A 13,337-nucleotide genomic window follows, 5' to 3' on the forward strand; every position below is an offset into this window, starting at 1 on the left:
TTTCTAGACAGTTTTTCATATTTACAGAATTCAAAAGCTAATGGAAAATAGAGTAATAAAGCTCAGTGCCGACATAGGATTCTTATATTGCCCCAAGTTCTTCTGCAGTACAACCGTCCAATCACAGACAAGATTCACTGATGTGCAGACACCATGTGTAAGGCAACATGGGCCCCAGGGCTAATCACTTTTTCAAGGCCGCCCCCAACCGTTTCATAGACCACGCCCCTAACGCAACATCATCTGTCTTGCTAGCCTACTTTACATAAAATAATGCATCAATCACAGTTTAGTTTTGACTGTAGTAATGCCACATACTTTTAATGTCATGAAAATATTTGTTCTTGTCGATCACACACACACACCAATGACCAATAATGCACTCTATGTAGAGGTTTGCGCCTCTGCTGTTGCTCGTCTGCAGATGGTTCAGACTGCAGCCGCGTGCCTTTCAACTGGCACACATAAACCAGATGTAGATTTTTTTTCTCCTTTTATATTTTGTTTTTCATGTCAATGGAAAATTCTGTTTTTGTTATGTTTTAATTGTGTACCTTTTACTTCACTGTAGCCTACAGCACTATGGTCAAGTGTATTCAATTCAATTCAGTTTTATTTACTTTTGAAGGATGTACCAAACTTAGCTGACTTAGCCACACCGAATGTTTCTTGCCGTCTCTCTTTCACAAGTGGCAGCAACAGAGAGCAAAGAGATGAGTTGGCATTTGGCAGTGGTTTTCAGTCAGTCAATCAGCTGCCAGATCACCTTCAGCCGCTTTGTCTGCTGAATTTATCTTGAAGTAACGAGGGAGTGGACCGCACCACACCGGGCCAATTGACTTCTTTTCAATCATTTGAACCCCTAAACATCGAGGTTCCTTCCTTAAAATGGCTCAGATTGCAAAATAGTGAATGCTATATTTTTGCAAAACTCTCAAAGCTGAAAGATAATATACTTTGATCACAGCTTGACTGTTTTATTTCACATCCATTGTTTCAATGTAATTCAAATTAATTGTATCAATATAGCGTCTATTACAGGGGTGTCCAAAGTCGGTCCTCGAGGGCCGCAGTCCTGTGTGTTTTAGTTGTTTCCTGCATCAACACACCTGATTCTAATTAACGGTCATCACCACTTTGTCATCAAAGTCTGGATACTTCTGTTGATGACAGAGCTCCTTGTATCACGGTTTGATTAAAAAAAAGGGACATATCTAACACATGCAGGACACCGGCCCTCGAGGACCGACTTTGGACACCCCTGGTCTATTACAACAGAAATTGTCTCCAGGCGCTTTCCAGAGACCCAGAACATGACCCCCGAGCAATTATTATATAAAAATAACATAAACATTGGCAGGTAAAAGCTCCCCTAGTGAGGGGAAAAAACTTAAGCCGAACAGTGGCAACTGCAGGTCAGGATGCAGCTCCTGAAGCTCTGGCCTGCAAACATGCACAGAAGAGAAAAGGGAGGGGGGGGGGGTGCAGCACAACAAACAAACTACAAGAACAATGGAGAACAATGACGGTTATAAGATACTTCTAAATAATAACTGAGAAAGGACAGAGAAGGACGGGTGATGGGCACCGGATCATGTTGGAGCCCCCCTGCAGCGTAGGAATATAGCAGCATATCTACAACGAAGCTATGTTTGAGACAAACTATTTTAGTCTTGTTCTATAGCTACAGCTATGACACACTAAAGTTTACACTAACTATAGGTTTACTAAACAGAAACATTTTAAGTTTGGTTTTACAGGTGGAGGTGGTGTCAGCCTCCTTAACCCAGATTGGAAGTTGGTTCCATAGTAATGGTTCCTGACAATGCAGAAGACAATGGTTCCTGCAGAAGACCTATCTTCCAAATCTACATTTGGATACTGAAATCTAAGAACTACAAGTAAACCTGCCCTCTGAGAACGGAGAGCTCTATTAGGAATATAAGGTACTATCAGGTCTTGCAAATATCACAGAGCTAGGCCATTGTGTGCTTTATACGCAAGTAATAAAGTTTTGAATGGGAGTCTGAATTTTTCAGGGAGCCAATGGAGTGAGGCTAACACTGGAGAGATGTGGTATCTCCAGTGTAGCAGCTTAGAGTGCTTTATAAATAAAGATGGTATGGTATGGTACAGCCCCTGTAAGATTGGAAGTTGAAAGAATGTTGGGCAATACTGTAGATATTTATACAACATGTGAGCATTCATTAATAAATACATAATGCCTAATGGCATGACAAAATGCAAGTTATCACCTCTGAATTTCTCCTTAATCAGTTCAAAAAGTGGTTAAGGTGATAACATTTATTACAACCTTTTCTCATCAAGGAGGATTCCCAGAGTTCCTTTTGACAACCATTTAGGGTGTGATATTATGCTAAGTAAATCGAATGTGGACAGTTTTTGTTACCACCCCACACTTGGCTCCCCAGGAGGGTATTAATCCTTGAAAACTGAAAGGTCTGAGTTATCCCAAAACTAGTTTGGGGAATCCCAACATTCAAATGGCCACACCCTCTTCAAATATTTTCACGTGTTAGACATTGCTAGAAAACTTAGAAACAATTTCAGAATCTGTAAATACTTTCAGAATCTGTAAATAACTCAAAATGACCTTCAGGAGACTTGTTACTTGTTTATCCATGGTTGTACACAAATATTTAATCATCTTTTAGTGTCATGCATATCAGCATGTTGCACTTCGAAAGGTTTTCATAACCGTCATCATTAACATTACGGCACAATACTGGAGAGGTAAGTTTCCCTATACATTAGTGTCATCTAAAGCACAATCATCATCAGTTTGGAATTGTTGATACATTGTCTTTGTCATAGCAGTGTCTATGAGATATTGGAGGAGGTCTCCATTACAAGGGATGCAGCATCCGCAAACTGCAGAATCCGCAAACTGCCATGAGAGTAACTGCAACTGCCAAGGAGTTCCTCAGAGTCAGGCCTCCCAGTGCTCTGGTGATACTACCATGAGCTGTGTTGTTAGGGATGGAAGTACAACAGACCATACCAAACAGGAATCAGCAAAGAAGGCAGCGGCCTACATGGAAGATCACATGCAGCTTAGTGCACCTGAACCACTGAATAACCCAGTCCCAGCCAACTCCACAAAGGTTTTCATTCGCTCTTTTTCTAAATAGACCAAATGAGCAGTGAGGACAAAGTCAATATTAGGGATGCCCCGATACCAGTTTTTTCACACCGAGTACAAGTACGAGTATTTTAATTTGTGTACTCGCCGATACCGAGTACAGATCCGATACTTCTACCACAAAAATAACTAGGCTAAAAATGCAATTTAAAATGCAATGAATTGGAAGACAGGTTTTATTTGTGTAACCCTTTTACCACTGGCTCGGGTATTAAAACTCTCTTTGTTATAAAGATGAAGCTTTAACGTTACTCCAAATGATTTATGGTAAAAGTCACACCTCGAAAAAAACAATCAGTCTAGGGTCATGTATAATTCTCACCTGAAATGATAGAGACTATAGGGAACACTTGGCCTGTATAGCACTTAATACTTGAATAATGAAACACCAATCAATAATCCCAAAAACAATGTCAATCTCAGTTTCAGAAAATGTATTGACCAACTCAACAAAATGCAAATCCAAGCAGTTTGAATAAACCTAAAACCCGGGGTTTTGAAATGTTTCGTCCTTTTTTCCAACTGTCTTATTCTAATTGTTTGAGTGCACTCTTTTCTACTTTTGTTGGAGCTCATAATGGAAACCTTTGATACTGGTACTCCAGTGTATTGGTGTAGTCAACCAGACCTGACCGTAGCTGAGGAATGGATCACTCGTGATCCAAGAACACTGCTCTAGGGAATCAAAATCGGCTTATTAGCCAGTCATCATCATGGGCCAGGAAATCTTCATGGTCCCTAAATACTCTCTCCATCCTGATCCTACCATTTACGTGATCCTCAAGCAGTGCCAGCCCATCCATTGTGCAGCATTACGCATGGCTGCCACCACGCAATTTATATTCTTATTCAGCAATTGGACTGATTGTTACACACAGATTGTTATCTTCAAAATGTTCATGTGCTAGGATCAAAGTTTGCATAGAGATACGCACATTTTCCCGTTAAATTTATTTTTTTTATATCCCAACCTTTGCGTAGAAGGTGGCATGCGCATCTTTCAAGGACTGTTTTGTGCGCACGCAAGCTTTATAAATGAGGCCCCTGCTCTGGTCAGTCAGAAGGCTGTTGACCCAAAGCAATGCCTGCACAACACTGCACAAATGCTGTGCTACGGTACCCATCCATCCATCCATCCATCCATCCATCCATCCATCCATCCATCCATCCATCCATCCATCCATCCATCCATCCGTCATTATTACCCACTCCATCATCACCTGGTTCCCCGCTACAGCTGCAAGGGACCTCCACAAGCTGCAGCGTGTGATACGCTCTGTGGAGAGAGTGATTGGCTGCCCCTTGCCCTCCCTGAAGTCTCTGTACGACTCCAGGGCATTGAGGAGAGCTAGGAAGATCATGGCCGACCCCTCTCACCCTGGCCATGGCCTCTTCAACGTCCTCCCCTCTGGTAGGAGGCTGAGGCTACCCAAGGCTGTGAAAGCCCGCCACAGACTCAGCTTCTTCCCCTCAGCCGCCAGGCTCATCAATGACTCAGGTTCCCTCCCCCATCCTGCTCCTTAGTGACAAAAAATAATCAAAAACTGGACTACAATTTATTGTATATGCCTGCACTTTATTTTTGTTTATTCCTTCACTGTGGTGTTGTGTCTGTGATTTATTTATTTATACGTGAAAATAATATTCTGAGTGCGCACACTGTTACCAACGTGACAATTTCCTATGTGTTTTACACAAATGGCAAATAAAAGCAATCTGAATCTGAATCGTTTTCCTCACATACCGTCTCAAGTCCCTTCAGTAAACCGAAGCTCATTGAACTCCCAGCAGTGGAAGACGGCAACATAATAATACCTGTCTTAGCCTGAAATAATATGTTCAGAATTGGTCTTTGCTTAGCCTAGGTATGAGTGCCTTTCCATAACATCATCCATCCATCCATCCATCCATCCATCCATCCATCCATCCATCCATCCATCCATCCATCCATCCATCCATCCATCCATCCATCCATCCATCCATCCATCCATCCATCCATCCATCCATCCATCCATCCATCCATTTTCTTCCGCTTATCCGTTCCGGGGTCGCGGGGGCAGCAGCCTCAACAGGGATGCCCAGACTTCCTTCACACCAGATACTTCCTCCAGCTCTTCCTCCATCACTTCCTCCATCACTTCCTCCATCACTTCCTCCAGCTCTTCCGAGGGGAGTCCAAGACGTTCCCAGGCCAGCCGAGAGACATAGGGCCCGATTTACTAAGATCCTAAATAAAGAGTACTAAATTGCGTGTGCACTGAAAAAGTTTGCGCGTGCTGTTGTTGCGTGGTTTGCGGGTGATCAACTAAGATTGCGTGCGCAATTGATAACAGGTGCAAACAGCAGTATTTAAATGAGGTTTTGCGCGTCTTATGGTTTGCGAGCGCAAACTTTGCGCCATGGAGAGTCTGGATGAATCCGTGTATCATTCGTTCTTTCCATTTTCAATCACAATCAAAAACCAAAACATGAAAAAGTGACTGGTTATGTTGTCATTAGTTTTTTATTATAACACAAAAAACCGAATATTGAAAATATTATATATTATATAGCAAACACTGACAGTAAATGTGTGACAGACGGGATCATCATATGGCAAGAAGAGAAGAGAAGTGTTCAGAACAGCGCACAGAGCGCACACTAAAGTCTGATTTATGGTTCCGCGTTACACTAACGCAGAACCGACGGCGTAGGCTACGCGGCGATGCACACCGCACCGCGACCCTACGCCGTCGGCTACGCCGTCGATTTAACGCAGAACCATAATTCAGGCGAAGCTGCAGTCTGTCTGCGCTGATACTGACACAGTGGGTCGGAGCGGATTTGGTCATGATGTTTAATGGTTTTGCGCGTCTTATGGTTTGCGAGCGCAAACTTTGCGCCATGGAGAGTCTGGATGAATCCGTGTATCATTCGTTCTTTCCATTTTCAATCACAATCAAAAACCAAAACATGAAAAAGTGACTGGTTATGTTGTCATTAGTTTTTTATTATAACACAAAAAAACGAAAAACGGCTGGTTTTTCATATTTCAATTTTAGGCACAGATCAAAAATACGAAATCGAAAAACGGGCCACAGGACTGAATTTGATTTTAATATTGAATTGGTCGGGTTTACGTGACCCCGCGGTGCTCGGCATGATCTGAGGAGAAAAAGACATCAGACACAGAGCTGGAGAGCGCTTTGATTCAATCTATTTATGAGTTAAGTTTTTATTCAGATGTCCACAGTATATTGAAAATATTATATATTATATAGCAAACACTGACAGTAAATGTGTGACAGACGGGACCATCATATGGCAAGAAGAGAAGAGAAGTGTTCAGAACAGCGCACAGAGCGCACACTAAAGGCTGATTTATGGTTCCGCGTTACACCAACGCAGAACCGACGGCGTAGGGTACGCGGCGACGCACACCGCACCGCGACCCTACGCCGTCGGCTACGCCGTCGATTTAACGCAGAACCATAATTCAGGCGAAGCTGCAGTCTGTCTGCGCTGATACTGACACAGCGGGTCGGAGCGGATTTGGTCATGATGTTTAACCTGTGTTTTGTGATTAATAAGCACAGGTTTTAATTAAATGTAAATTACGAAGGATGATTTCACGTTCAATAAGATAAATAATCAATAAAATACAAAGTTTTGGCACAAAGGCTTGGCCTGCTTGTGGGCGAGTGGAGGGGGGCACAATAAGAGAAGGTGGCAAGATATAAGGCGAAGAACTAAAGAAAAAGTGGCCTTTAATAAAACTTGTGCAACCATTTTTAAAATAGCATGCAGCAGAATAAAGACTCTCTCTCTGCGTATTCTTTGATTTTGGATCTCGCCTCCTTGCCACAATAGCAGCAGCAGATTAGCACCTTCCTTTCGAACATATTAAATACAGACGCAATCACAATACGCGCAACTACTTTTAGGCTTGGTAAATCTCATTGCGTGTGGTATTAACCTATTTGCATCTTCCCCTCCCAGTATTTAGCGCTCTCTGGCGGTTACGCCCCATATTGATTATTCATCAGGGCAAAAGTACTATTAGTACTAGTAGTATTCTGCGGATTTCAGAGACGCAGTCGTCTTTGCACGCCATTAGTAGATCAGCTCGCACATTGGTTTGCGGGTGCTGTCAAGTTTGCACAGGTTTTTACGCACGCAAACCTTTAGTAAATCAGGCCCATAGTCTCTCCAGCGTGTCCTGGGTCTTCCCCGGGGTCTCCTCGCTGAGGGACATGCCTGGAACACCTCCCTAGGGAGGAGGGACATGCCTGGAACACCTCCCTAGGTAGGCATCCAGGAGGATCCGGTACAGATGCCCAAGCCACCACAGCTGACTCCTCTCAATGTGAAGGAGCAGCGGCTCGACTCAGAGCTCCTCCCGAGTGACAGAACTCCTCACCCTATCTCTAAGAGTGTCCAGCCACCCTGCGGAGGAAACTCATCTCAGCCGCTTGTATCCGCGATCTTGTCCTTTCGGTCACTACCCAAAGTTCATGACCATAAGTGAGGGAAGGTGCGTAGATTGACCGGTAAATCAAGAGCTTCGCCTTTCATCTCAGCTCCTTCTTCACCACAACGGTCCGGTACATCGACCGCATAACTGCGGACGCTGCACCGATCCGTCTGTCAATCTCACGCTCCATCGATCCCTCACTCGTGAACAAGATCCCGAGATACTTGAACTCCTCCACCTGAGGCAGGACTTCTCCACCCACCCGGAGAAGGCACGCCAACCTTTCCCGGTGGAGAACCATGGCCTCGGTTTTTGAGGTGCTGATTCTCATCCCTGGCGCATCGCATTCGGCCTCAAACCGCCCCAGCACATGTTGAAGGTCCCGGTCCGATGAAGCCAACAGGACAACATCAACCACAAAAAGCAGAGATGAAATCCTGAGGTTCCGAAACCGGATCCCCTCCGGCCCTTGGCTGCGCCTAGGAATCCTGTCCATAAAAATTATGAACAGGACCGGGGACAAAGGGCAGCCCTGCTGGAGTACAACATACACCCGGAACAAGTCTGACTTACTGCCGGCAATGAGAACCAGACTCCTGCTCCGATCATACAGAGACCGGACAGCCCTTAGTAGAGGGCCCCGGACTCCATACTCACTGAGCACCCCCCACAGAATGGCACGAGGGACACGGTCAAATGCCTTCTCCAGATCCACAAAGCACATGTAAACTGGTTGGACAAATTCCCATGAACCCTCGAGCACCCTGCGGAGGGTATAGAGCTGGTCCAGTGTTCCACGACCGGGACGAAAACCACATTGTTCCTCCTGAAGCCGAGGTTCAACTATCGGCCGCATTCTCCTCTCCAGTACCCTGGCGTAGACTTTCCCGGGGAGGCTGAGAAGTGTGATCCCCCTATAGCTGGAACACACTCTCTTACTTGAGGTACTCAGGGCGAATCTCATCCACCCCCGGTGCCACTGAGGAGCTTACAAATCCCTCAGTGACCGCGGCTTGGGTGATGGATGAGCACGTCTCCGTGTCCCCACTCTCTGCTTCCTCAGTGGAAGGTATGTCAGTCGGATTGAGGAGATCCTCAAAGTATTACTTCCACCATCCGACGATGTCCCCAGTCGAGGTCAACAGCTCCCCACCCTCACCATAAATGGTGCCGGCAGAGTACTGCTTCCCCCTTCTGAGGCGCCGAACGGTCCTCCAGAATTTCCTCGAGGCCGACCGAAAGTCTTCCTCCATGGCCCCCCCGAACTCCTCCCAGACCCGGGATTTTGCCTCCAGGACCGCCCGAGCCGCGGCTCGCTTGGCCTGCCGGTACCCCTCTACTGCGTCAGTCCCACCGGCCAACATAGCCCGGTAGGACTCCTTCTTCAGTCTGACGGCATCCTGAACTTCCGGTGTCCACCACTGGGTTCTAGGATTGCCGCCACGACAGGCACCGGAGACCTTGCGACCACAACTTCGAGCCGCCACATCGACAATGGAGGCAGAGAACATGGTCCACTCGGACTCAATGTCCCCCGCCTCCCCCGGGATCTGAGAGAAGCTCTCCCGGAGGTGGGAGTTGAAGACGTCCCTGACAGAGGGCTCGGCCAGACGTTCCCAACAGACCCTCACAATCCGTTTGGGTCTGCCCGGTCTGTCCAACTTCCTCCTCCGCCAGAGCATCCAACTCACCACCAGGTGGTGATCAGTTGACAGCTCAGCCCCTCTCTTCACCCGAGTGTCCAAGACATGTGGCCGAAGGTCAGATGAAACGACAACAAAGTCGATCATTGACCTCTGGCCTAGGGTGTCCTGGTGCCACGTGCACTGATGGACACCCTTATGTTTGAACATGGTGTTCATTATGGACAAACTGTGACTAGCACAGAAGTCCAACAACAAAACACCGCCCGGGTTCAGATCAGGGAGGCCGTTCCTCCCAATCACGCCTCTCCAGGTATCACTGTCATTGCCCACGTGAGCGTTGAAGTCCCCCAGTAGAACAATGGAGTCTCCAGTTAGAGCACCATCAAGTACCCCTCCCAGAGACTCCAAGAAGGCCGGGTACTCCGCACTGCTGTTCGGCCCGTAGGCACAAACAACAGTGAGAGACCCTTTCCCGACCCGAAGGTGCAGGGAAACGACCCTCTCGTTCACCGGGGTAAACTCCAACACATGGCGACTGAGCTGAGGGGCTATAAACAAGCCCACACCAGCCCGCCGCCTCTCACCCTGGGCAACTCCAGAGTAGTGGAGGGTCCAGCCCCTTTCAAGGAGCTGGGTTCCAGAGCCCAAGCTATGTGTGGAGGTGAGCCCGACTATCTCTAGCCGGTATCTCTCAACCTCACGCACAAGCTCTGGCTCTTTCCCCCCAGTGAGGTGACATTCCATGTCCCCACTGTGAAGGTTTGGGTCCAGGGATTGGGTCATCGAGGCACCCCGCCACGACTGCTACCCAGATCACATGGCACCAGCCTCTCATGGACCTTCCTGCGGGTGGTGGGCCTACGGGCAAAGACCCGGCCACCAGGCGCTCGCCTTCGAGCCCCAACCTCAGGCCTGGCTCCGGGGAGGGGCCCCGATGACGCCGATCTGGGCGACGTAACAGTCCTTGTTCTCTTCCTCCTCATGATTAGCTTGTGAACCGCTCTTAGTCTGGCCCGTCACCTAGGACCTGTTTGCCATGGGAGACCCTATCAGGGACGTAATGCCCCCGACAACATAGCCCTTAGGATCACTCGGGCACACAAACCCCTCCACCACAGTAAGGTGGCGGTTCAAGGAGGGGTGCTACGGTACCACTTCAGGGTAATTTGTTGCATAGTCCATGAGAACCAACACAAAATGGTACCTTCATGCACTCCGATTGAATGGCCTGAATCTGATCTCTGAAAGTGCTCAAATGCACCTCCATTAATGATTTTGGTCGGAGCAGCAGCGGCTCTCTACTGGTTTTGCAGGAGACGCAGACAAGGCAAGCGTGCAGGAGCACTCGTGAAGCTGAGGGAGAGAGGCTTCCATACTTCACTACCCTCAATACACCTGGGGAATGTCCGCCCCCTAGCAAACAAGATGGATGAGCTGCTGCTACTCATCACTAAAAACCTGGGGCCTCATTTATAAAGCTTGCGTGCGCACAAAACACGGCTTCTACGCAAAGGTTGGGATTTAAAGAAAAAAAACGAACAGAAAAATGTGCGTATCTTTACGCAAACCTTGATCCTAGCACACAAACATTTTGAAGATATGGGGAACTGGCGACAAAGACGGTGAGGTGGTGAAATGAAGCTAGATTCATGTCATACTTTTAATGTCATCACATATCAGACTTGTAATATAATAGCGCTGTATAATAATCACTTCCAGCTGCGTAATGCGCTGGGATCGCTCTGGTGCTGCTGGTGCTGCAGCCGCGGTGCTGGACGCGCCGTGCTGGTGTCGTGCCAAAAAGAATCAGATTTCTCCCCTGAAAATAGGTCTTTTTACCTACCAAAAATTGATGTCTCATTCATCCTGACGCACAGCAGAAACAGGCTGCAGGAAGCTGCGGCGCATGCTCAGCAGGCTCATTCATATGCAAATACAGTCATGAAGTACTTTGCATTGCCCATTCTTGGTAAAAAGTGGGTGTGGCAGGGTGGAAGAGCTGCAGCCACTCAGGCTGACGGGACACAGGTGTGGCCCGTCAGCCTCTCCACCCTGCCAGCCTTGTAAGGCAGAGACGGAGGAGCTGCTGCTGACACTGGGAAGCTGCTGCGTCTGTGGGAAAGGTGCTTGTGCACGTGTGGCAGTGATCTTGCTGAATAAAAAGGGTTCTGCACAAAACTCTGTGTCCTCCTCTATCTTGTCGGTCAGGCCCCCGTAGCACTCGCCCTGCTACACTGGCGCCCAACGTGGGGCCCGACGGGATGGAGAAGGGAGGCACGGAGCGGGCCCTGGAGGCGCTCGCCCATGCCATGGCGGACCTGGCCGCCCTGCTCCATGACCAGGGCGAGCAGCAGCTGGCGAGGCTGGAAGCGCTCGTGGCCCCGGGGCGACCCACCCCTGCGTCACGCCGGAGGTTCGCCGCAGCAGCGCGGGAGGGGCTGGCGGCGAAGCAGCTGACAGGCCGGGAGGCAGAAGCTGCGGGCCGCCAAGCGATGGCTCCCGAGACGACGGGACCCCCGGAGCGGCCCACCCTGGCTGCAGGTGGCTCCCAAGGCGGAGTCGGGGGCGGAGTCGGAGGGGGCTGCAGAGGTGGAGGCGGACCAGCAGCCGGAGCAGGGCAGCGTTACGGAGGAGGCGGTCCTGGACACACCAGCTCCAGAGCAGGGCTGCGCCGTGGAGGAGGCGGTCCTGGAGGCGGACCAGCGGCCGGCGCGGGTCCGCGTCACGGAGGAGGGGGTGGTCCTGGGCCGAGGCCCGGGCCCGAGAGCGGCTTCCTCGGCGGTCGGCCGTCGCCGAGGACGGCCCCCCGACCGTTCCCGCTGGTCGGCCCGGCGCCGAGGGCGGCCTCCCGACCATTCCCGCTGGTCGGCCGGACGCCGAGGGCGGCCTCCCGATGGGTCCGGGCCAGGAAGGCCCGGGGGGCACAGTTGGCGGTTTCGGGCTTCCTCTTCTGCTCCGAGGGGGCGGGGGGCGAGTAGGCTCGGCCGGACGGACCCCCAGAACATCACCGGGTTCAGAAGAAGAGCTACACGCCCTGCAGGCAGCCTCAGGCTTGCAAACCAGCTGAACAGCTTCTACAGGAGGTTTTCAGCTGCCCGCATATTCACACCCCGCCTGCATTTAGGATCCGTGAAGGGGGGGGATGTGTCAGCTGTTCAGGAGGCAGAAGGTCAGGAAGGCTCCAGGCCCAGACGGTGTCCCCCTCCTGCAACCGGTCCCTGGAACTGTGTGAGGTGCCTTCATGCTTCGAAAGCTCCACCATCATCCCAGTCCCCAAGAAACCCACCATCACAGGACTAAATGACTACAGGCCTATCATCCTGACATCTGTGGTCATGAAATCCTTTAAGCGGCTGGTGTTGAGTCACCTGAAGGACATCACAGGCTCACTGCTCGACCCCCTGCAGTTTGCCTACCAGGCAAACAGGTCGGTGGATGACGCAGTCAACATTGGACTGCACCACATCCTGCATCACCTCGACACCCTGGGGACATATGCGAGGATCCTGTTCGTGGACTTGGACTTGTGGTTCAACACCATCGCTCCTGAAATCCTCCACCAGAAGCTCACCCAGCTCACAGTACCTGCCTCCACCTGTCAGTGGATCACCAGCTTCCTGAGTGACAGGAGGCAGCAGGTGAGGCTGGGGAGCATCACATCCAGCACCTGGACCATCAGCACTGGCGCCCCGCAGGGGTGCATCCCCTCGCCACTGCTCTTCTCCCTCTACACCAACGACTGCACCTCACTGTCTGGTTCAGATCGGCCACCAAACTAGACAGGCACAGACTGCAACAGACAATTAGGTCTGCAGAGAGGATAATTGGGACTAACCTCCCATCTATCCAGGACCTGTACCTGTCCAGGAAACGGGCAGGTAGCATCTCTGCAGACCCCTCACACCGAGGACACGGATGTTTGAACTCTTCCCCTCTGGACGGCGCTACTCCAAAACCTCACAGAGACACATAGACAGTTTTTTTCACCCAAGCTGTTGCTCTGATGAACTCTCATCACTCATAGAATCTCAGAGTAATCAATCACTGTGCAATAATAATAATAATTAAAGCTGCA

At 49.5% G+C, this 13,337-nt stretch overlaps 1 protein-coding gene across 5 annotated transcripts in view; it reads left to right on the forward strand.

The window, feature by feature from the left end:
• The window catches only part of LOC133449087 (glycine receptor subunit beta-like), a 131,168-nt gene that overhangs the window by 79,209 nt on the left and 38,622 nt on the right, over window positions 1-13,337 (forward strand). The gene's annotated exons all lie outside the window — the stretch shown is intronic.

Source organism: Cololabis saira, chromosome 1 (genome assembly GCF_033807715.1).
Source record: "Cololabis saira isolate AMF1-May2022 chromosome 1, fColSai1.1, whole genome shotgun sequence".
NCBI classification, from domain to species: domain Eukaryota; kingdom Metazoa; phylum Chordata; class Actinopteri; order Beloniformes; family Belonidae; genus Cololabis; species Cololabis saira.